The following is a 25,096-nucleotide window of genomic DNA, read 5'->3' as shown; positions in this document are numbered from 1 at the left end:
TTATGAAGGCACTTAGTGCTATGAATTTTCCTCTTAGCACTGCTTTCATTGTGTCCGATAAATCTGGGTTTGTTGTACCTTCATTTTCATTGACTTTTAAGAAGTCCTAATTTTTTTCTTTATTTGTTCTCTGACCCATTTATCATTGAATAAAGAGTTGTTCAGTTTCCAAGTGTGTGAAAGATTTTGTTATTTCTGTTGTTCTTAAGGTCCAATTTTAGTCCATGGTGGTCTGATAGAATACAAGATATTATTTTAATCTTTTTGTATCCGTTGAGCCTTGCTCTGTGACCTACTTACTATATGGTCAGTTTTGGAGAAGGTTCCAAGAAATCCTGAGAAGAAGGTATAATTGTTTGTGTTTGGGTGAAAAGTTCTGCAGGTATCTGTTAGGTCCATTTGATTTATGACGTCTGTTAGTGTCATTATTTCTTGGTTTAGCTTCTGTTTCATTGACTTATCCTTTGGTGAGATGGGGGTGTTGAAGTCTCCCACTACTAAAGTGTGGTGATCAAAGTGTGGTTTATTAGGATTTCTTTTACACAGCTTAATCGATATACATGAGTAAACAAGTAGATCTTTTGTCTTGTCTACTAACATTAAAGACTTCTATTTGACTAAATTAGACACTATAAGTTTCCAGGTGCATAGAACATATCAAATTAAACAACATGAAATATATAATATAAATCAGAACTACAAGTAGCAATGAGACTGAAGCAGTTATAAAATGTTACCCTTAAAACAACCCGAGGACCAGATTGACAGGATTCTATAAGAACTTCAAAGAAAAATAGGAAAGCTACTTAAAATACTACACACACACACACACACACACACACACACACACACACACACACACACGGAGGATTTCCAGACTCCAGTATTACCTGTTATAAAATAAAATAATAATACAACCAAAAAGAAATTACAGCTGGGCACTGGTGCCACGTGCCTTTAATCTCAGCACTTGGGAGGCAAAGGCAGGTGGGTCTCTGAGTTCGAGGCCAGCCTGGTCTATAGAGCAAATTCCAGGACAGCCAGGGATATATAGAGAAACCTTGTCTCAAAAACCAACCAAACAAAAAAATTGTCATTATTAGGGCGCTCTCTCTCTCTCTCTCTCTCTCTCTCTCTCTCTCTCTCTCTCTCTCTCTCTCTCTCTCCCTCCCTCTCCCTCTCTCTCTCTCTCTCTCTCTCTCTCTCTCTCTCTCTCTCTCTCTCTCTCTCTCTCTCACTCTCGCACGTGCATGTGCGCACATATATTCAAACATGCAAGTGTGTGTGTGTGTGTGTGTGTGTGTGTGTGTGTGTGTGTTTGCCTCAAATGCAGCCCACTCTCACCTCTCTACTATTCTACTACTCTGGTCCACAATTCCAATAAATCTCTCCTGTGTTTATTCATATCTATCCATTTTGCTTCCGGACCCACTGAGATAAACCAGAGCCGTCTGTGAGAGTGTGGATTGGAACCTGCCTGGTTTAGGAGAGGACTACAAATTCAGGCAGTGATTCTTCTTTTAAAATCTATCCACAGCCAACATTTGAGAAGAAGAGATGCGGGCCTATGAGCAGCATCCTTTCCTAGACTGACTGTGGTCCTCCTGTGTGAGGCCACTGCAGTTAAGTACAGTTGCTGCTGGTTACAGTAGCTGCATAGGGTCTGAAGAACGGTACATACTATGCCCACCCCCTTTCCCCCCAATTTTATTCTTCAATATTCTCATAGCCATATACAGGATGGTGTACCTGAGGGTTTTTTTTTTGTTTTGTTTTGTTTTGTTTTTTGTTTTGTTTTGTTTTTAAGGCTGGGAACACATATCTTACTTATTTTCTGCATCTGGGACAGCCAAGAGTCTCTATATTCACCATTGCATTTTTTTCTAAAGATTTTATTGTTTCATCTCAAAGCACTTTTATCATGCCGAGTATATAGTGGAATGAATTCACTGACTTTTTGAGACACGTATTTCTTTCCAAACTCCAAGTTACTGAACTCAAATCAAACTTTCAGTATTTGGTTTTGACTTGACATTTTTCTGTGTTACGTATGGGACTTTGGCTTCTGATTTTAGCTTGTTAACGTTTTGGTCTGAGTATGTATCCCAGACGCCAGTAGTCCTGTCGAAGTGGTAGGCATCTGAAAGGTTCAGAACTCATGGTGTGCATCAGATATCGCGTGCAGCGTCCTACTATGTCCACTTCTGGTCTAGGCTGGCAGCAATCAAGTGGGGCGAATGTGTAGAACAGTTTGGGGCACCCTGATAGCTAGAGCTGTGTGGAAAACAGCCCGAGACACAGTGGGAGGGACCATTCTCAGCGGGCGGGAACTCTGACTGGAAACACCGGTTGGAGGGCGGGGGTTGTTGTACATTGGTAGAGGAAGTGTGTGGAGTGGGCGGGGTTAGAGGCGTGACAGGAAAGGAAACGCCGGACTGCTGACTAGTGAGGCCAGGTAAATTGGACGGAGGAGCCAAAAACCAGTACTGTCAAGAACCGGTTCCCAGACTGAGCTCGTGGCCCTGCTTTGTGGGGAATTGCGTGCGGAGGACACGACGGGGGTCTCGCGGGAACACAGAAAGTAACAGCGCAGGTGGGACAGCAGCTCAATGGCTGGAACAGCAGCTTAGCTGCAGGGCTGGGAATCAGGCTGGACCGAGGCCGGGGTGTGATTTTTTTTTTTTTTTTTTTTCTCTGTTGTTCATACGTATGACAGCACTTAAAATTCTGCTGTGCATGTCTTAGCCTTGTCGATAAATTTTAATTCATTGATCCTTTGGTTTCCAAAATTTTCTTATAAAAGTACTCTAGTAGAGTATTTGAATTTAACTGTTGATAAATTAAAAATCATGTTGATGAACATGCTTTTCTTTGCTATGGTAGAAAGGACAAAGCTCTTGAAACTTACGTTCGTCCGCACTAACAGGTCCTGGGGGACCTAGGGACTTGTCACTAATGGGGCGTTTTAGATATTAGTAACGAAAGGGAGCTGTATGTGGTTTCTGAGACCAAGATCAAGTTTGCAGTCAGCAGCAAAGGTATACAATAAAGTCATACCACACAGCAAACTTCAGGCAAGAAATGTACTGGGGATAGACTCAGAATGGGGGCTGCTCTGCAAGCGATGAGAGACAGAAGGCAGGCGGAGGGATGGCCTTTTATGGTGTCTTTGGAACATGTATAGTGAGCTCCTGGAAAAGTACAGTGGATCTTGAAGTATGGCTTGGCATTAAAGCTGGAACATTATAGTCTTTTAAGTCATGGGGGTTGGGATTTCCAGGCTTTAAGCCCCTGGAGACACAGGAATACGCCCCACCCCCAGGCTTCTCTAGGGAGGAAGGAAGGGAGGGAGAGAGATGGAGGGAGGGGAAAGGGAAGGGAAGGGGGAGGGAGAGGGAGAGAGGAGGGGAGGGAGGGGAGGCCCAAGATCAAGCTACAGGATCTCATCTCACAAAAATCTCTCCAATCCCAGACCACACCGGAAAGCTCTCCCTTCTCCCCCAAGAAACCCGATGTAAAGTCAGCTTTCTCTCCATTGCTGCTCCTCTCTAGATCTAGAGCAGAGGCAGTCACTCTGATGTGGGTTTTCCCTCCTAATACATTTCTTATTTTGTTGTGCTGTGTGCTTTGTTATGTTTGTTAGCTCCAGACTCCCAGAATACCTTCTCCTTCAGAGCTGTAACACTTGCATCAGGAAAACTTCCCCCAGCGCTCATAGCTGCAAGACCTCCATTAGGTAAGCCTTTTCACTGTAAAGCATCAGTCTGAGAGTTCTAGGGCAGGATACTGGCAGGGTGATTTTCCACTAGTCTGTTTAAATACAGGTAATGCCTGCAGATTGAGTTGAATCTGAAAACATCATTTTGCAAATTTCACAGATACAGTTGTAAGCGCTAACATCTAAAAGTAAACTTTTTATCTACCGTTAATTTTCCGTCTGAGACATATGCACTTTGTGCTGTAAATACAGCATTCTGAAAAGTGTCTTTGCCAGGCTTGGTGGCACACACCTTTAATCCCAGCACTGGGGAAATAGAGTCAGAAAGATCTCAGTGAATTGAAGTCCACCTTTGTCTACATAGTGAGTTCCAGGACAGCCAGAGCTGCATGGTAAGACACAGTTTAAAAAAAAAAAAAAAAAGAAGAGGCAATCAATAAGAAACAAGGAATAAGAAAAGTGTCTCCTTGTGCTGATTTCTTAATGTTGTAACTTTAAGCCTGAAAAAGAACAGTATGTTATTTGAGGACATCAGGTCACAGTATTTTCAGCTGGAAAAGGCAATATAAGCCAGGTGGTAGGAGCACATGCCTCTAAACCCAGGATTTGGAGGTAGAGGCAGATGGATCAGGGAGTGTCTTTCCAACCTGGTCTAAACAGGGAATTTAAGAACAGCCAGGGCTAAACAGAGAAATCTTATCTCAGGGAAAAAGAGAAAACAGAAATGAAAACATTTTGCCCACAAAACCCATTCAGGCTATACTGGAAAGCTTCTCCCTCCACCTCCAAGATACTCTGTGTGAGCCAGGTGAGTTGGTGTATGCCTGTAATTCCAGCACTGGGGGAGGCAGAGACAGACAGAATTTGAGGCCAGCCAGGTCTACAAAGCAAGTTCAGGACAGCCAAGGCTACACAGAGGAACCCTGTCTTGAAAGGAAGGAAGGAAAGAAGGAGAAAATAGGAAAGAAAGAAAATGTAGGGGGCTGGAGAGATGGCTCAGTGGTTAAGAGCACTGCCTGCTCTTCCAAAGGACCCGGGTTCAATTCCCAGCACCCACATGGCGGCTCACAACTGTCTGTAACTCCAAGATCTGACACCCCCACACCAACTCACATAAACTAAAATTAAAAAAAAATATTAAAAAAAAAACCACCCTTAAAAAAAAAAAAAGGTCTGGAGAGATGGCTCAGAGGTTAAGCACACTGACTGCTCTTCCAAAGGTCCTGAGTTCAATTCCCGGTAACCACATGGTGGCTCGCACCCATCTATAATGTGATCTGATGCCCTCTTCTGGCCTTCAGGTGGACACAAGACAGAGCATATCTGTATACATAATAGTGAATAAATCTTTAAAAAAAAAAAAAAAAGAAAAAGAAAATGTATATCATTATGTAGCATAATACTGGAAAGCATCTTTTTTTAACACATTTTTATTGAAAAATAAAATAATTCATATTACATCTCATTTTCTATCCCATCCCATGCATCCTCCCATTCTTCCCTCCCTCCCACTTTCACCTCAATCCCCCTTCCCTATGACTGTGACTGAGGGCGACCTCCTCCCCCTGAATATGGTGCTAGGGTATCAAGTCTCTTCTTGGTAGTCCGCTATCCTTCCTCCGAGTGCCATTGGGCCTCCCCAACAAACGGACATGGCCAAATATGGGGCACCAGAGATCCTGTGAAAGTCAGTCCCCAGTGTCCACTTAACTGTGGAGAATGTTCTGTCCCTTGGCTAGATCTGGGTAGGGGTTTGATGATGACTGCACGTTTTGTCCTTGGTTGGTGCCATTGATCAAGCAGAACCCCTGGGCTCAGATCCACCCATCATAATGTTCCTCTTGTAGGTTTCTAGGACCCTCTGGATCCACCTACTTCCCTATCCCCTATATTTTTCTCACCTAGAGTCTCAATAGGATGTTCTCACCTCGATCCCACTTTCCTGGTAGGTGCAGACTTTCATGGGACCTGCCCCTTGGGCTACTGTCCAGTTATAAGTGAGTATATACCCTTTGAGTCTCTCTGCTTCTGGGTTAGTTCACTCATTATGATCATTTCTAGTTCAATCCATTTGTCCACAAATTTCAGGAATTCCTTGTTTTTAATAGCTGAGTAGTATTCCATAGAGTAAATGTACCACAGTTTCTTAGTCCATTCTTCTATTGATGAACACTTAGGCTGTTTCCATGTTCTGGCTATTATGAATAAGGCTGCTATGAACATGGTTGAGCAAATTTCCTTGTTGTGTGCTGGAGCATCTTCTGGGTATATTCCAAGGAGTGGAATAGCTGGGTCTTGAGGAAGCCCTATTCCCAGTTTTCTGAGATAGTACCAGATAGATTTCCAAAGTGGCTGTACTAGTTTGCATTCCCACCAGCAATGAAGGAGTGTTCCTCTCTCTCCACATCCTCACCAGCATGTGTTGTCATGTGAATGTTTGATTTTAGCCATTCTGATGGGTGTAAGATGGAATCTCAGAGTTGTTTTGATTTGCATTTCTCTGATGACTAGAGATGTTGAGCATTTCTTTAAGTGTGTCTCAGCCATTTGATATTCCTCTGTTGAGAATTCTGTTTAATTCTGAGCCCTATTTCTCAATTGGGTTATTTGGTTTGGTGGCGTTTAATTTCTTGAGTTCTTTATAAAGTTTGTATATTAGACCTTTCTCAGATGCAGGGTTGGTGAAGATCTTTTCCCAGTCTGTAGGCTGTCGCTTTGTTCTTTTGACAGTGTCTCCTGCCTTACAGAAGCTTCTCAGCCTTATGAGGTCCCATTTATTAATTGTTGACCTTAAGGCCTGGGCTGTTGGTGTTCTGTTCAGGAAGTTGTCTCCTGTGCCAATGTGTTCCAGGCTCTTCCCCACTTTTTCTTCTAACTGATTTAGTGTCTCTGGTTTTATATTGAGGTCTTTAATCCATTTGGACTTGAGTTTTGTGCATGGTGACAAGTATGGGTCCAATTGCATTTTTCTACATGTAGAAATCCAGTTAGACCAGCACCATTTGTTGAAGATGCTATCCTTTTTCCATTGAATAGATTTGGCTTCTTTGTCAAAAATCAGGTGACTATATGTATGTGGATTCAGATCTGGGTCTTCAATTCGATTCCATTGATCAACCAGCCTATTGCTGTGCCAGTACCATGCTGTTTTAATTACTATTGCTCTATAGTACAGCTTGAGATCAGGTATGGAGATTCCTCCTGAGGATCTTTTATTGTATAAGATTGTTTTAGCTATTCTGGGTTTTTTGTTTTTCCATATAAAGTTGAGAATTGACCTTTCAATGTCTTTAAAAAATTGTGTAGGTATTTTGATAGGGATTGCATTGAATCTGTCAATTGCTTTTGGTAAAATGGCCATTTTTACTGTTGATTCTCCCGATCCACGAACAAGAGAGATCCCTCCGTCTTCTCAAGTCACCTTCAATCTCTTTCTTTAGGGACTTAAAGCTTTTTTCACACGTCTTTCATTTGCTTGGTTAGCGTTACTCCTAGGTATTTTAAATTGCTTGTGACTAACGTGAAGGGTGTAGATTTCCTAATTTCTTCCTCTGTATGATTGTCATTTGTATATAGGAAGGCTACTGATTTTTTTGAGTTAATTTTGTAACCAGCCAGTTTGCTGAACGTGCTTATCAACTGAAGGAGTTCTCTGGTGGAATTTTGGGGGTCACTTATGTACACTATCATATCATCTGCAAATAGGGATAGTTTGACTTCTTCCTTTCCCATTTGGATCCCCTTGATCTCCTTGTGTTGTCTTATTGCTCTGGCTAGGACTTCAAGAACTATATTGAAGAGATATGGAGAAAGTGGGCAGCCTTGTCTGGTCCCTGATTTTAGAGGGATTTCCTTGAGTATCTCTCCATTTAATTTGATGTTGGCTATTGGCTTGCTGTATATAGCCTTTATTATGTTTAGATAAGTGCCTTGTATCCCCGATCTCTCCAACACTTTAAACATGAATGGGTGTTGGATTTTGTCAAATGGGAAAGCATCTTTTGAGTAATTACACTAACTTGTCTACATCAGAAAAAAAAGTCCACAATAGTCTTTTGTCTCCTCAGCTCATGGACACATGAACAAAGTGTTATATTTTGGTTCTTTGTTTGTTTGTTTGAGACCTGAACTCATTGTGTTGCTCTGTCTGTCCCAGACTTCGCCATGTAAACCAGTCTGGACTGCAAGTTAGAGTTCCACCCAACTCTGTCTCCTGAGTGCTAAAATTGAAAGAGTGCACCAACACAGCTGTTCAAACTGTTGTTTTTTATTTAGTAGTTTATTGACAGCCAGTGGTGTGACTGTGGACTTCTCCCAGGAGGAGGACCACTGCCTGGACCCTGCTAAGAGGGCTTTGTACAGAGACTGGTTGTTATAGAAGTGTAGCATTCTGGTTTCTGTGGGTGAAAATAGTTGCTTATTGTCTCCCATGCTCCTCCTTCGGCTTCCTGAAAAAATCTAGTCTGCATGTATGTGAAGGAGTCTCACATATCACAGAGTAAAGTGACATCTGCAGAGGAACAGAGACATTTTTCACAAGATATTCTCTCTTCTTGTGAGTCCCTTTGAGTGTGTAAGGCTTCCATCATTTTGGTCCATGATAAATTCGGGACCTCACTAGTGGATAGTAGTCTCATCCTGGTCATTTGGTTCCACTTCTGCCCATGAGGTCTGAGCTGTGATTGAATGTGGGATTCCAGGTGTGCTAACTGAAAATGCTTTCTAAATATTTTCAGTATTCTGACACTACATGACAATTGGCGAAGCACTATAGAATCTTTTATGTTGTTTCTCTTCATCTTTTGAGCACAGTTTGGTGTTAGAAATCCAGGTGCTTTCTGAAGAGTCTCTCTCTCATGTGCAGGGCTCACTGACCACCCAGACCTGCTCAGCTTTGCAGCAGAACGAAGGCCCCTAGAAAGGGGGAGAGGGAGAGTGAAGACAGTAGCTAAGGATCTAGATGTGGTGAAGGGATGTCAAGGAGCTCAACGGATGGGATGGGAGAGTGGGACATGAAATCAGTTTTGCAACATTGTTTCACTAGAAATAATTCTGGAGATTTCCGCTGAGAAATTTTTTACATTTATCCTAATGTAGGTATGGAGAATAGGTATGTAAAATGATATTCTATGGAAGAATTGATACTAAGGCAAACAAAATTTTATTTGACTATGCATTTGAGTGATACTGTCCTTGTTCCATGAACGTCACTGATCATGTTTTCATGCCAATATTAAATGGTTTTTATTTCTATGATTCTAATTTATTATAAAACGATGAAAGTAATACTTCTATGTGTGTTTACTGATTCCAGAAATTGGACCTTTGGTATCCTAGTATATTCTCTATCTTTTAGTGTTAATTTCTCCATTCTGGAAAATAACGCCAACAGAGTTTTAATAAGAATCAGCAAGTATATGTACAGACAATTAAACTCTTCATATGCTGGCTTCCCATAGATATCTCTTATCGTCTGTGGTCATGTCAATTCCAAGTGGTTTCCATTGCTGTAATTGTAGTATACTTTGAGATCACCTCTAGTTTTGATCTTCTTAGTATTTTTTAGCTCTTTGCTGTCCCTTGGTACTTTCAGGAGTATGTTCTGTAAAATATGCAAATTAGATTATAATAGGAATTGAAGGAGTCTTATAAAACAAAAAAAAATGTTTAAAAAGAACATGTGAGAACATGCCAGTTTTCACATGTTTTGTGTGTTCTTCTGTTTTCTGTCTACTGTGCATGTCTTCATTGTGGGTTTTGTGACGTGCACACAGGTTGATCAAAGAATATGGACCACTTCATCATTTGCTAATACTCTTTATTTTGTGTTTTGATATTTTTGTCTTGATATTTCTATCACTATTATAATTATTATCATAAGTCTTCTTTACTGCCATCCATAGTCATGGCATTTAAAAAATTCCTCTGGAAGCTTGCATGTTACCTCCAGGGAGGCTTTAAGTTCAGATCCAACGTGAGTCCTCTTGGTTTTGTTCCAAAGTGCATGGCATCTTCAACAATAGGGTCTGGGAGGGAATGAAGGGCAACATCAGTAGCCAATAGTGTTTTGGAAGTTTCTTGGACAGCTGTGACCAACATTTTGTTTTGTTTTGTTTATTTGTTTGTTTCTTCCAGACAGGGTTTCTCTGTGTAGCCTTGGCTGTCCTGGACTCATTTTGTACACCAGGCTGGCCTCGAACTCAGAGATATCAGCCTACCTCTACCCCACTGGGTGCTGTGTTTAAAAGTGTATGCAACCACTCTAGGCCATTGTGACCAACAATTTGAAAGCAGACTTTTCATGCCTGGTATTGGTGGTTTTTCTGTTAGTTAATCTCTGCCTCTTGTGGGGAGCATTAACAGCCCAGATAGGAACTTTTCGTTTATACTCTAAATGTATATGTAAATATAGACTTATATGTATTGTAGGCATTTTTGGTAGTTGGATACTAATATTATTCTTTATTACTTTTTCAACATCCTTATTTTATTTTGCCATCCTTTTTTTGTGTTTGTACCTGTCCCTTTACCAATGTTAAATCTCCGCCCTGTCTTTCCATTTTCCCTTCAAATCACTTGTTCCCTGTTATTCTCCTGCCTACTACCTCCCTCACATCCCATTACGGTCTCTTTTTACTTTTGTGGCTACTCCAGCTACTCCTGGTTGTGTACTCACTTCCGAAATTCTGGAGCTAGAAACTTCCTACGAGAGAGAACATGCACTACCTATCTTTTGGGTCTGGGTTACCTCACTCAGTGTGATCTTTCCTAGGTCCACTCCTTTCCCTGCAAAGCTCTTTCATGGTTTAAGTTTTTCATAACAGGTGAACACTGTGTATGTACCACATTCTCAGTATCCATTTATCATTTGGAGGACATTTAGGTTGTTTCTATTTGTAGCTGTTGTGAACAGAGCAGCAATGAAAATGGGTGAGCATGTATTTGTGGAGTAAGGTGTGTATAGCCCTTTGCACATATGCCAAAAAGTGCAACAGCTGCATCATGTGCTAGATTTATTTAGCTTGAGGATTTGTTTATTTAATTGAGGATTTTCCAGAATGACTTCCAGAGTGACTACATTTTTCTGCTCATAGGGTTTTTATTTTCTATGATTTTGTTTTAATGTTTTTGCTAGTTGGATCATTGGTAATATTCTTCTTCCTTCTCTGAAAATTAGTGGTTTACAGTCTTTCTTATGGATGATTATTTCCATTGTCCTCATGGATAGTCCCTCTTGGTTCAAGGAGTTCTCCTGTATATGTTTTGCCTCTTATTATCCGCTGTGCTGCTTTACTGAAGTGAATTGTATTTACTCATGACTATCTTCAAATACACTTATGTCTCCATCAATTTTAAGAGAATGTTGTCTGGGTGCAGCATATAGTTGACAGTGGTTTCTTCTTCATGGTTTAAATATCTTTCCACGCTCTCGTCACTTGGGGAAATCATTGACCAGGTACCTAGTAGAATTCTGTAGCTTGGACTTTTCATGTAGTTTGACATTGTTCTTTATCACCTTTTAGTATTACTTTTTACTTTTTATTTTTGACCCCTTGATATTAAAGGGGCACAAGCCAACTATTCATTGTTCCTGAAAGAAAAACATCAAAGACAAGAAACAGCAGGAAATGGATGATTTTCCAGTAAACATATCCTAGGTCAGTGGCCATTTCCACTCTTTTTCTAAAACTGTTATATTTTTAAACTTTTATTTTCTGCTTCTGATAGTTTCTTTTAACTTTATCATAAAACATGTTGGAAACAAACAAACATGTCACATACTGAAATTAACCAAACCCAAAGACTACACAGCTCACTGTACTTTTATGCAGTCCCAGTAGCCACTGGGAACAGAAGCTTGGGAGCCTCAGATACAATTTTATATTTTCTTTATGAACTGATCCACCACCAAAATACAAAAAAAAAAAAAAAAAAAAAAAAAAAAAAAAAAAAAAAAGTCCTGTGACAAAATTAAAACTAGAAAAGAAGTTAGCTTTATATTCTTTTTCATAACTTGTGATCATTACCTGCATTCTGTCCTGCCTCAACCCCTGATATGTAACTTTTCATGTTTTAATGTCTCCTTGTTCTACTGTGCCCAAATGTACATTGTTTCCATATTAATATATTATTGACTAGATTCTGCATGTGAGGGAAAATGTAGTTACATCTTTCTGACACTGTAAGACCTCACTTACTATTACACATTCTAAGTCCAACTATTTTCCTGCAAACTTATATTATATTTTTCTCTTTAGCTGAATAGTGTTCCATTTTATATGTGTACCATTTTTATTATCCATTTATCTGTTGATAGACAATTACATTGATTCCATTTGTTTCCTATGGTAGATAAAGCAGCAATAAGCATGAGGTGTAAATGTCTCTATAGTTGGTTGTAGACTTCTCTGGATATATCCCTAGGCTAAAGTAGCTGGGTCATATGAGAGATCCATCTCTAAATTTTTGAATAATCTCAAAACTGATTTCAACAATGGCTATATTAATTTTCAGCCAACACACACACACACACACACACACACACACCAACAGTGAATAAAGGTATCTTTTTCTCCACATCCTCTTTTACATATTTTTGGTCAGGTTGATTAATGACAACCATGTTGTATTTCAGAGCTGTTTTACTTGGCTTTGCATTTCCAAGATAGCATTTTGAACACCTTTTGCAATATTCATTGACCATTTGTGTTTTTGTTGTCTAAAAGTGTCTATTCAGTTCATTTCTCCATTTGTTGACTGGCAGTTTTATTTCATTGGTATTTATTTCTGTAATTCTTGGTGAATTTGAGATAATTCTTGGTGAATTCGAGATATGAGCCACTATCCAGAATGTCGCTGGTACAGATTCTCTCTCATTGTTTGAGTATCTGTGTGCTCTGCGGTTTGTTCCTTTGATGTATAGAAACTTAGTATATTCATGTAGTCCCATATGTTGATGCTTGAGGTTAATTTCTGTGTGGTTGGTGTACTTTCTATTCAATCACTTCTTGCCCATCCCAGTATCCTGAACAGTATCCTTATGTTTTCCAGAGTTCTGTGGGTCTGGTCTTAAATAAAATTTTTGATCCTTTTTGCATGTTTTTTTTTTTTTTTGATATACAAGAGGAAAGATAAGAACCTAATTGAATCTAATTTGATTCTCCTACTAGATCAGCACACTTGTTTGAGAGGCCATATTTTGTAATGTATCTTTTTACCTCCTTTGTCAAATATTACATTAGCGTAGCTTTCTCATTTTCTTCCTGAGTCCTGTTTCCTGTTCTATTATCCTCCTGTCTATTTTTATGCCACACCAGGCTGTCTTTATGACTCCAGATGTCCACGATAATTCTGTAATTCCATATCTCCTATTGTACTTTCCTCGATTGTTCCCTTTCCCCTCTTTCTTTCTTTCTTTCTTTCTTAAGGCAAATATTCCTCATGGATTTATGACCTTTAATTTTCAAAATATTTTCACTGTGATACATAAACAAAGAAAAAATGTGGTGTCCAGTTGCTATAGAGGATTACATATTCTTACATATTATTGCAGGAAGGCTCATATGCTAACGTACAATGTAGGCTCTATTTGTGATATCTGTCACATTTCCTTGGATCATGGTTATAAAAAGGCATATTGAAACACATGAAGCAGTTGCTACAACATCTTAGTATCTTGGTGTAACTCTAACCAAGCAAGTGAAAGACTTGCGTGAAAGAAACTTCAAGTCTCTGAAGAAAGAATTTGAAGAAGAAATCAGAAGATGAGGAGTAGGGGCTACTTTTCATGTGGACTCTGGTGCCCACTCATTGAACACCTGCCTCTGGCTGGGTGGCCTTAATAGGCCACTGAGGAAGAGGATACAGGCAGTCCAGATGAGACTTGATAGGCTAGGGTCAGATGATAAGGGAGGAGTACCCCTTTCTGAGGACTAGGGGAGGGGAGAAGGGAGGGAGTATGGAACTGGGAGGTGACAAAGGAGGGGGCTACAATTGGATGGAAAGTGAGCAAATGAAGGAAGGAAGGAAGGAAAGAAGGAAGGAAGGAAGGAAATTGTAAGAGACTTATATATTGGTTGTTTTGTTTTGTTTTGTTTGTTATGTTTGTTTTTTGAGACAGGGTTTCTCTGTGTAGCCTTGCCCGTCCTGGCCTTGCTTTGTAGACCAGGCTGGCCTCTTAACTCACAGGGATCCACCTGCCTTTGCCTACCTTTGTGCAGGGATTACAGGTGTGCCTCCACATCTGGCTTATACCTTGGTTCTTAATTCTAAATAATACTTGGTTTCTAATACTAAAGATTTTTTTTTCAACGTTTAGAGACTTTATTTTCCTTCCATTTCCCCTTTTGCTCAGGTGTCTGCAGAGCAGCTCAGGACCACTCAGTGGTAGCTCCAACCCACTTGGTGGCCTGGGCTGTGGGAGCTGCTGACCAGTACTCAGTGGTTGGCTGGGAGCTCCAGTCCTCAGTAGGGAACTGATGGATGGGTACAGAGGGCACCTGCACACCCTCAGACCAGTCTGCCACCTCTGGCTGCACAGCGGTGAACGCAGGAGCTGGTGCAGTCCACTCGCCCTGGAATTCCTCCTTGGTCACGGCCTTCTCAGCAGCAGCCTGCTCTTCCTTCTCAATCTCCTCTGGGTCTCTATAGAAGTAAAGATCAGGCATAACCTCCCATGGGTGCTCACAGGAGATAGTGCCATGCATGCGGAGTACTTCCCGGGCCAGCATCCACCACATCAGACCCACTGAGTGAGCTCCCTTGTTGTTGCATGGGATGGCAATGTCAACATAGTGCAGAGGAGAATCCGTGTTGCACAGAGTGATGGTGGGCAGGTTGACATAACAGGCCTCTGTGAGGGGCTGGTGGTCAGCCCTGGGTTCAGTCACCACTAGAAGCCGTGGCTCCCTGAAGGCTCCTTGGATCTGGTTGGGGAAGGTCCCAGGTGTGATGTGGCCAGCAATGGGAGTGGCTCCAGTGGCAGCAGCAAACGTCAGCACAGCTCACTGGCCAGTGTTCCTGGAGAAGATGATGCTGATGTCAGCAGGGTTCTCAATGGCAACAACAGCCCGAGCTGCAAGCAACAGCTTCTCCCAGGTCCTCTTCAGATTTATGATGTAGATACCGTCACTCTTCCTTTTGTAGATGCACTGCTCCATCTGAAAGTCAGGGTTGGTGCCACCTAAGTGGGGTTCCCACAACAAGGAGTTTGAGGACATCTTCCTCCTTCATCTGCAGGACATCAAGGGCTCTGGACATTCTGTAAGCTTCCCTTTTAAGTTACGACGGGAATCAAGAACAACGCTGTATGGACCCGTCCCTGGACTGTGCGGTTAAGGCAATACTAAAGATTTAAGCACACTGTAGATGCTGAACAAGGCAGGTATGTGGCTTGATCTTGCTATGAAATTGATATTCTTGAGTGTAGATTCAGACTGTGGTCTACTTGTATTTCTCTTTGGTGTTTAATGTCATGATAGCAATGGTGTGCCCATGTGTTTATTGACACCTCATATCTTTTGTCTCTGGAGAATTGTTGCTCACATAACTGGCTTAGTATGCTTAGTGGTAACTTCTCAAACTAGAGATATCGGTATTTTTCATTCCTTTTTCCCCTTTTGCCTAGCAGGATACAATTTTGTAGCCTTTTTCTGGCTGGGGCGTGGTATCTAGCATTCTGTGGAATGCATGAGTAAAAGTGTCTTGAGAGCACTGACTGATTGCTGTGCATCAGCCATCACACTTGATGCAGAGAGAACAATCCTCATGATTGCTTGCTCTAGTCGGCTCCTGTGAGAACAGTAGCTCTATTACCCTGCCCGGAAGCTGCAGTGTTTTAAAGCAGAGATTTTGGAAATGGGTTCTGACCTGCAGATTTTCATTTCTGTCCATAATTCTTGGATGGTCAGAATATGTCACCATTTTACATTTTCAGAGAAATAAAAGAAGAATCATAAAACACTACTAACCCAAAACCCGTTAGATAGTACAGCTTAAGTACTAAAATAGATCACATTGAGGACCACAAAATTCAGACTTAGTGGTTCAAATTTTCTTCTGAGCAGTTTTCTGTGCTGTATTACGTTTGCAAAGTGCTGCCACTGACTATAATTTTCACACAATTTAATATATTCAATTACTCACATGAAATCTGTGTCACTTCTGAATGCATACAAAGTTACTATACCTATGTGTACATGCTTAGTTCTAACTTAAATATTATTTAATGTGTTTTTGGACTTTCCTCAAATTTTATAACTCGTTGAGTGTAAATTTTTCTTCAGAACTTTTGAAATTGTTATTTGTCAAAGTTGCCGTATGCATATTCTTAGGAAACCTTTAGACTATAACATGTGGCTGATGTGACTTTTTCTACCTGTTTGGTAGGGGCTCAAATATTCTTATAAAATTAATTCCATAGACTGCTTGATTTTTTTATGTTAATATTAAAACAGCCAAAAATCCTGCAAAAATTAAATAAATAAATAAAAATTAAAAAAATACTAAAACAGCCAGTATGTAGTATTGATACACTTCTTACTGTAGACAAAAAACCAAACTGTTTGCCAGTGAAGCCGATCATATATTCTACTTTCAATATCTACCCCTTAAGTCCTTAATGTTGTGGCATTGGTACTAGAGTTTAAACATCCCAGCTGGACATGTTAGAATAGAGGCGTGTAAAGCCCAAGTACATACAGGATTGACTCAGTGTCAATTTTACATGATTGTCTTTTTTGGGGACAGGGTCTCTCTGTGTAGCCTTGACTGCCCTGGACTTGCTTTGTAGACCAGGCTGGCTTCGAACTCACAGCGATCCGCCTGCCTCTGCCTCCCGAATGCTGGGATTAAAAGCGTGCACCACCACGCCCGGCTTTCAAAGCACATTTCTTAATCGTGAATTTTCCTTCTGAGACATGTACACAGAGATTCTGTGGGACATAAACACAGCATCCTTAACACATAGGTAACCATGTCCAGACCTTAAATGTGTGTGTGTTTTTTATGGATATGCTTGTGAGACGGTTGTGTCATCCTCATTTCACAGAGTTAGAGCATTCAGTATAGAGTATATTAGACATCATCTGATTGAGTTATTGTCTTCGCTCATCTACGTCCCAGTTTCCTAAAGTCTCTTTTTATCTAGGAAAGCAGTCTGCCCAATAGCATATGGTCAAATTTTCGTTTGTTTGTTTCAGGGTCTGCTGACATTCCATGATGTGGCTGTGGACTTCCCCCAGGAGGAGTGGGAATGCCTGGACTCTGCTCAGAGGGCTCTGTACATTGATGTGATGTTGGAGGATTACAGCAACCTGGTCTCTGTGAGTGAGAACATTTTGCTTGTAGAATTCCTAACTCGTCCTTTGTATGTGCCAAAATTATAGATGTGAACTCTTTGTTAGCAATAGGGACTCTTGAAAGCAATAGGGAACTATGGGAAATTTGGTAATAGAAAAGAACTTTTTTTCATGATATTTGTAGTTTTTCTTTGCATTTTTCATTTTAGAGGTCTCATGCACCCTTCAGTTTGGTTCCAACATGTGTTCAGAAACTCAGTATGGTATACTATTTCTACCATATCTTTTATTTTTCCATTTTTTTCCTTTTATTGAAAACAGTCTTTTCTCATACAGTATATCCTGATTATAGTTTTCCCTCCCTCTGCCCCTCCCAGTTTCTCCCCACTTTCCCTTCCCTTAATATCCACTTACTTTCTGTCTGTCATTAGAAAATAACAGAGTTCTAAGTTCTAACAAAGTAAATATAGTAAGGTAAAGCAACACTCATTTTATTAAAGTTGGACAAAGTAACCCAACAGAAGAGCAAGATTACTAGGAACAGGAACAAGGATCAGAGGCCCTTTAGTTCTCACACTCAGGAGTCCTACAATAATACTAAGCTTAAAACTATAATATATACTCAGAGGACTGGGTGCAGGCCAATGTAGGCCCCGTGGCTGCTACTTCAGTCCCTGTGAGTTCACTTGCACTCATTCAGAGGATCATGTGATTCTGTCCTCCATCCCATCAGGCTCTTAACACTCTGCACCTCCTCTACTGCATGGCTCCCTGAGCTCTGAGGACAGGGATTTAATGGAGACCTCCCATGCAGACTCTCTTTCTTCCTGATGTGTGACTTTGAGTCTCCGTGTCTGTTCCCAAGTGCTGCTAGAGCGCGCTTCTCGGATGGTGACTGGACAAGGCACTGATCTACGAGTACAGCAGAGTGTCATTAGGAGTCACTTTAGTCACACTGTTTTATCATAAGTCTCTGGGCCTTGCTTACCCAAGCAATGTCAAGGTATGGGCTTCATCTTGTGGAGTGAACCTTAAGTCAAATCAGACACTTGTTGGCTGCTCCCACAATTTCTGTAGCACTACATATCTTGCAGGAAAGACATTTTGTAGGTCACAGGCTTTGCAGCTGGCTGCAACTGTATGTTAATGCTCCATACATATCTATTATTGCATTTGACATAGTTTTAATTGTAAGAAAAAGTCAAGATATGCAAACTAAATGTTGTCCCTAAATATATTGAAGATTTGATGGGACAAGGTAATTGAGAAATCATGCCTAGATTCCCCTAGCTTGTGTTCTCCTCATTGTCTGAGCAAAGTACTGAGTTATACATCTGTAATCTTTCTAAAAATTCTCACTTGGGTCATGGACTACCTCACAGAAAATGTAGATTATTATATGCAGGTTAGACCTGGCCATCTGTCTGGAGCAAATGAGATTGCCCTAAAATGTAGAGAAGAGGCAGCAGCCACAGCCAGGGCAACCATGATGGCTTTAAAGTAAAGAGAAAGAGCTGAAAATATTTTTTCTATATTCAATTCCACTTTAAAAGGATTATTGTAGTATCCTGGTCTCACAATACATCCTGATTGTTGTAACAGTTACAAGACATTGTACCTTATTGCACCTGAAATATGGTGTGTTGATACTGGTATAAAATGCAATTTAATTTGGCTGTGCGGACATCAGATGGAATAAGTCTAACATAAGTCCATGAAGTAGCATTCTTTTGTAATTGCCTTGCTTGAATGTATGTCTTTATGTTACATGTTTGAGTTTTGTTCCAATAGAGAATCTTCCTGAAAAATAATCTTAGGAGTTGGTGCATAGAGTAAACTTGATAATAACCATATAGGGAAACACAGCATTGTGTGGAGCTCAGCAATGGAGGATAGGAATCAAAGTAGCTACCTGTGACAGCACTGCCTCTAATGATCTATAGTGTCTCTGATACCTTGCAGTACATTTGCTTTGCATCAATTACTTTTAAAGAATCAAATGGTTTTTCTCTTTTCTTTTCCTTTTTTTTAGGTAAAAAAAAAAAAAAGCCCTTTGATGCTTTTAAATAATCCTTTAATATTAGAAGGAATTGAGTCTTCTGAACAGCATTCTTCATTGCTGTACATTAGTATACACAAATATTGTGAACCTGGGAATGGATTAAACTTTTCATCAATATCTGAGGAAAATATTTAAAAATAAAGACATTCTAAAGACAGTTAGTAGCTCTGTCCTGAAGCTGACTACTGAATCCTCAATGATTTGTTTTATCTTCCTCGAAGGCTCTCTCTCTGTTTTTCTGAGAATCCATATGATTATAGTGAAAAAAATAGCAACTCCTGGGAGCTCTGTGATAAGTACTTATTAAAAAAAAATTTAGGGAGCCAGTCATTTCTCAAGTGTTTAATCATAGAACATGCCTTCATTTTCAGAGAACCACAGCATATGGGATATTCTCCATCAACATGTGAAGAATTAAAAGGAGATTTGTCAGTGTGGTAAGCTTGGCAAAATGCTTCATGAACCATCCAACCGTACACTTTGTAAAACAAGTGAAACTACAGAAAACTTGAATAACTACCTATGCAGTCATGACAGGGATGCCTTTATTGAATCATCAAACTTAGACGACATAAAAGCATGCACACTGGAGAAGAACTTTGCATATCAAAAGACTGAGAAATCTTTAAATTTGTCTTCCAATATTACTCAAGATCAGAGACTGTACCCTCCGAAGAAAGAACACAGACAGGAACACTATGATGGCCATTTCAACTCTGTATGCACTCTCGTGCAACAAACAATGTACAGTGGAGAGAAAGTGCAGCAGTGTAGGAAATACAAGGCATGCTTCAGTACTGTCTCAAGCCTCAATGTACAGCAGAGAATTGATCCTAGAAACAAACACCTACAAAGACAATGTTTGTGACAAATCTTTTACTCCATGCTCAAGTCTTAAAGCACATCAAAGACTTCATACAATAAATGTGGAAATTCATTTTCTCATGTGTCTGCACTTAAAAGCCATCAGAAGAGGCATACTGGAAAGAAGCATTACAAATGTAAGGGATGGGACAAGTCCTTTGCCTACTGTATTGGTTTAAAGAGGTATCAGAAAATCCATACTGCTGAGGAACAGTATAGTTATCAAGACAGCAAGGTCTTTCATCAACTTTGACACTTTAAAAGCCTTTGCAGACTCCGTTCTGGAGAGAAGCCTTAGAAATGCAATGAATGTGACAGATCCTTTACCCAGTACACACATCTTAGAATTCATTGAAGAATTCATACTGGAGAGAGATCTTACAGTTTTAAAGAAAGTGACAAATTTTTTACCAAGTGCACATGTTTGGAGCACATCAGAAAATTTATGCTGCATAGAATCCTTACAAATGCAAAGAGTATAGCAAATCCTTTACCCAGTAGTCAAGTCTTAAAAGACATCAGAAAATTCATAAAGGTAACAAAAATATAGTTGTAAATAATGTGACATATCATTTCTGGTACTCTCGGCTCACAAATCAAAACAGTATACATAATAAAAAAATAAAGATAAGAAACTAGAAACTTGTGAAAGCCTTTAATGAAGTTTAAATGTTAGAAAATATCAGTTTATGCTAAAAGAAAATTCTGTAAAAGTAACTGGGAAAGTTTTTAAAAATATGTATATTTGCACTGTGTTCAAGTATTTTTGTGCACTACGTGTATGCCTGGTGCCTAGCAGACCAGAAGAGGTCATCAGACCCCCTAAACCTGGGTAAACAGAAAGTCGTAAGCTGTTGCTGCTGCTGCTGGTGGTGGTGGTGGAGGTGGTGGTGTGGTGTGGTGTGTTCGTGTGTGTGTGTGTGTGTGTGTGTGTTTGTGTGTGTGTGTGTGTATGTGTGTGAACCTGGGTAAACAGAAAGTTGTAAACTGCTGCTGCTGCTACTGGTAGTGGTGGTGGTGGTGGTGGTGGTGGTGTGTGTGTGTGTGTGTGTGTGTGTGTGTGTGTGTGTGTGTGTGTTTGTGTGTGTGTGTGTGTATGTGTGTGAACCTGGGTAAACAGAAAGTTGTAAACTGCTGCTGCTGCTACTGGTAGTGGTGGTGGTGGTGGTGGTGGTGGTGGTGGTGTGTGTGTGTGTGTGTGTGTGTGTGTGTGTGTGTGTGTGTTGGGAATTGAACACCAGTCCTCTGGCAGAACAACCAGTGATCTTAACCACTAAACCATCTCTCTACTCCCTGGGAATAGATGTAATAAAAACATCTTGTTCAATATCCAAAATTCACAGCAATGCCAGACATGATCATGCAAGCCTTTAATTCTAGCACTCAGGACACAGCGCAGGAGGATCTCTGTGAGTTCAAGGCCAGCCTTATCTCAACAGTAAGTTTCAGGACAGCTAGGATTATATTAAAACTTTCTTGTAAAAAAATCATAATGAGGACAAAATGTGATAACATAAAAAAATGTGGAAAGGTCTTTATTTTTTCTCCAACTTTGCTGTCCATCACAAAGTGTATAGTTCTAAGAAACCATATAAAGGCATACCACATATAATCTCCATGTGTTGTTGTTTTTTAGAAGTTCCACCCCTAAAGTGCATTTAATTTGACAAATTCTTTACCTAATTCTGAAATTGTAGATGTTAAAAAACATTATCATGAATGCATCAGTGTCTTTGAAAGAAATCTTGAGGCGTGAAGATATGCCTCTAATCTGGGTCACCTCACCTTCCAGAAGCTTATATAAGGACATGGAAAAAAGCAGCCTTTGCTCATTGCCTGTTGCCCTCGCCTTGCTAGCACATCCATTCCTTCATGGGCATTGGAGCCTACTTCTTTGGGATTCCAGCATATACTGAAGACATTCAGCCTTGTGGACTGAGCAGCTACTAGATTTTGGACTTTCTCTTCACAGCTAGCCACTTTTTGATTAGCTAGACAATAAGCTCCTTTATAATATATAACTTATACATGTATATTATGTATAGGGAGAGAGACATAGATTCATTCTATAGGTTCTCTTAGTCTAGAGAACATTGACTAATATACTAACAGACACAATCTCATGGCAGCCTTCCTGATCCTCTGGCTCTTAAAATACTTCTACTCCTTCAAAAAATTTCCTTGAGCCTTATGTGCAGAAGTGTTTTATAGATGTTTATAGATATATTCACTGGACTTTGCATTCACAAGTCTGCATTTCGATTAGCTGTGGTTTATTTGTAGTTCTCTCTCTCTCTCTCTGTGTGTGTGTGTGTGTGTGTGTGTGTGTGTGTGTGTGTATGTACGCATGTGTGTGTCTCTTGCAAAGAGAAGTTTCCTTAATGAGGGGTGGGGACTACACTTATCTTTGAGTATGAGGGAAAAGTTTAGATTTTAGGGATTATGCTGCCTTAGTAAAGTGGTGGTTATTGGTTCTCTTCCAATATTGATAACTTCACTAACACTGAATAGGTAGCTAAGTTTCCATTATCAGACATGGATTCTCTTTTGTTAACAGTGTTTTAAGTCAATTAGAGAGCTGTCGGTCACCACCCAGGTGTGCCTGCCTCTGCCGCACTCTCAGGGTTATGGTGCCATGGTGATCATTGTTGTGCCTGCCTCTGCTGCACTCTCAGGGTTATGGTGCCATGGTGATCATTGTTGTGCCTGCCTCTGCTGCACTCTCAGGGTTATGGTGCCATGGTGATCATTGTTGTGCCTGCCTCTGCCGCATTCTCAGGGTTATGGTGCCATGGTGATCACTGTTGTGCCTGCCTCTGCCGCACTCTCACGGTTATGGTGCCATGGTGATCACTGTTGTGCCTGCCTCTGCCGCACTCTCAGGGTTATGGTGCCATGGTGATCATTGTTGTGCCTGCCTCCGCCGCACTCTCAGGGTTATGGTGCCATGGTGATCATTGTTGTGCCTGCCTCTGCCGCACTCTCAGAGTTATGGTGCCATGGTGATCATTGTTGTGCCTGCCTCTGCCGCACTCTCAGGGTTATGGTGCCATGGTGATCATTGTTGTGCCTGCCTCTGCCGCACTCTCAGGGTTATGGTGCCATGATGATCATTGTTGTGCCTGCCTCTGCCGCACTCTCAGAGTTATGGTGCCATGGTGATCATTGTTGTGCCTGCCTCTGCCGCACTCTCAGGGTTATGGTGCCATGGTGATCATTGTTGTGCCTGCCTCTGCCGCACTCTCAGGGTTATGGTGCCATGGTGATCACTGTTGTGCCTGCCTCTGCTGCACTCTCAGGGTTATGGTGCCATGGTGATCATTGTTGTGGTTCGCAGGCATCACAGCTGGGTAGGACTGTTCAACGATTTCCTCCTTCGGAAGCACGAATGGTGCTTCCGGTACCATGAATGCTGTTCTTCAACGCGGACTCTGCTCTAGATTCACTGTAGACCAAGCTGGCATGGATCTCAGAGTTCTCCTGGCCTCTGCTTCCCGAGTGCTGGGTTTAAAGACTTGTACAACCCTGCAGGCTATACATAACTTTTTGTTATAGTGTCATTGCGATTACATAAGGTAAATGCACAGGCTACTTGATAGACATGAGTGAACAAATGAATCTTCTTTCTACTTAAAGACGTCTTTTCCACTGAATTGAAAGCTCTAGTTGAAACAGATGAGTTTCCAAGTACATATAACATATAAAATTTAAACAACATAAAATAATATAAAAAGAACTAAATAGCAATAAGACTGAAGAACTAATTAAATGCCTTCCCCCAAATTACCCCAGGGCCAGATTGATCGTATCCTATCAGAACAGCAGAGAGGAACTAACAGCAAAGCTACTTAAAATACTTCTTGATACAAAAAGAAAGACCTCCTTATCCTTAGTATTACCTGATATTAAACCAGATGATGATACAACCGAAAAGAAATTACAGACTGATGTGGGGGCTCTCTTGCTCTCTCTCTCTCTCTCTCTCTCTCTCTCTCTCTCTCTCTCTCTCTCTCTCTCTCTCTCTCTCTCTCTCTCTTTCTCTCTCTCGTGTGTGTGTGTGTGTGTGTGTGTGTGTGTCTTTCTCTGAAATACTGTCACTCTCACCTCCCACCTCTCACCTCTCTACAATTCTGGTCCACAAGCCGGAAAAAAAAAAAAAAAAAAAAAAAAGCTCTATTGTGTTCATATCTATTCAGTTTGCTTTGTGACCCACTGGATTTAGCCACCGCTCTCTGTGAGACTGTGGGTTTGGAGCTGTGTGTTGGAGTCTGGTTGGCTCAGCAGAGGATAACAACTAGAGGCAGTGATTCTTCTCCAAACATGTATGTGAGAAGCAAAGGGTGGAGCCCTGTGATCCTTTCCCTTTCCTAGACGGCTTGTGGTCTTGTGTGAGGCCAATGCAAGTTGGTAAAGCTGCTGTTTCTAACTGATTACAATAGTTGTATGGAGGCCTTACTCCTCTTTACCTTCCTATTTCCTTTTCACCTCTTCTTCCTTAATATTTTCAGAGGCATAGATGGCACGGTATAACTATTTTTTTTCGACTGAGCCTATACACACACACATATATATACATAATACACTTTACTTGTTTTCTGCATCTTGGACATCCAAAAATCTCTACATTCACCATCACATACATTTATTTATTTATTTATTTTCCTATATCTTATCTAAAAGAACTTTTATGTCAAGTCACAGAGAAGACAAACAGCAGGGGATGAATTCAGCCCTAGGCAATTGGCAATGGACTGACCACTGACTACCACCTATTTCTTTTCAAAAATCCAAGTCAAATTACAGTATTTGGTTTGGGTTTATCGTGTTGGGGGTGGGACTCTGGCTTCTGAATTTAGCCTGTTATTGTTTGGTATGATATATGCAGCCCAGAGGCTGGTACTGAAGTCGTGCTAGGCTATCTTTTATCTGAAGGTTTCATAATTTACTATGGGACTCAGACTCGGGTGCAGCATCCTACTAGATCCAACTGATCTAGGCTGTCAGCAAGCATGTGGGGAGGCTGTGCAGAGAGGTCCAGAGCAGCCCCAACCAGTCCCAAGAAGCTGTGAGGAAGGCAGCCTGAGATGCAGTGGGAGGGGCCGGTCTCAGTGGGGCGGAGCCACTCAACCGGAAACAGAGGTTGGGTGGTCGTGG

The 25,096-nt window shown here is 40.8% G+C and overlaps 1 protein-coding gene and 2 pseudogenes across 1 annotated transcript in view; 2 read left to right on the top strand and 1 right to left on the bottom strand.

Annotated features, from left to right (window-relative positions):
- LOC127191345 (zinc finger protein 54-like) overlaps positions 1-25,096 on the top strand; it is a 213,296-nt gene that overhangs the window by 107,089 nt on the left and 81,111 nt on the right. The window lies entirely within an intron of this gene.
- On the top strand, positions 8,818-23,382 carry LOC127192050 (zinc finger protein 54-like; annotated as a pseudogene).
- LOC127191350 (40S ribosomal protein SA-like) lies at positions 13,978-14,977 on the bottom strand (annotated as a pseudogene).

This window comes from Acomys russatus, chromosome 7 (genome assembly GCF_903995435.1).
Source record: "Acomys russatus chromosome 7, mAcoRus1.1, whole genome shotgun sequence".
Lineage (NCBI taxonomy): Eukaryota > Metazoa > Chordata > Mammalia > Rodentia > Muridae > Acomys > Acomys russatus.
Note: the sequence above shows the minus strand (reverse complement) of the source record. Positions and strands in the feature narration are given on the sequence as shown.